General features: G+C 66.9%; 2 long non-coding RNA genes across 3 annotated transcripts in view; one reads left to right on the forward strand and one right to left on the reverse strand.

Moving 5' to 3' along the window:
• LOC106726419 overlaps nt 1-173 on the reverse strand; it is a 7033-nt gene extending 6860 nt beyond the window's left edge. For both annotated transcript variants that reach the window (XR_001362491.1, XR_001362492.1), the window contains exon 1: nt 95-173. This is a non-coding gene — a long non-coding RNA (uncharacterized LOC106726419). The remainder of the gene's footprint in view (nt 1-94) is intronic.
• Nucleotides 149-317, forward strand: part of LOC106726421 — a 2137-nt gene continuing 1968 nt past the window's right edge. The window contains exon 1 of the long non-coding RNA XR_001362494.1: nt 149-224. This is a non-coding gene — a long non-coding RNA (uncharacterized LOC106726421). The remainder of the gene's footprint in view (nt 225-317) is intronic.

Below are 317 nucleotides of genomic sequence, written 5' to 3' on the forward strand. Positions count from 1 at the left end.
CTCCCGTGACCCAGTGGCCGCGTCTCCCCCAGACGTGGCGCTTGGCAGAGCTGGGGCCTCAGCTCGCAGTCGGGGTGCACGGTCTCCCACTGACCTCCTTTTCCAGCTCCGGACACTTGCTCAACTGAGAGTTGACCACCTGGGCCTGAAGCAGGGGAAGCGGCCCAAACCACCGGCCGGGGTCCGAGAGCGGTTCCCCTGCGCTCGGCTAGCGCTCCGGCCCCGTAGGAGCCAATGGAGGAGCCATGGGAGGGCAGCCTATGGGGGAGGAGGGTGCAGAGCACCTCGGAGGCACCTGTGCGTTTTCCTGATGAAGA

The sequence above is a fragment of the Myotis brandtii genome, unplaced genomic scaffold, assembly GCF_000412655.1.
Source record: "Myotis brandtii unplaced genomic scaffold, ASM41265v1 scaffold265, whole genome shotgun sequence".
In the NCBI taxonomy this organism is placed as follows: domain Eukaryota; kingdom Metazoa; phylum Chordata; class Mammalia; order Chiroptera; family Vespertilionidae; genus Myotis; species Myotis brandtii.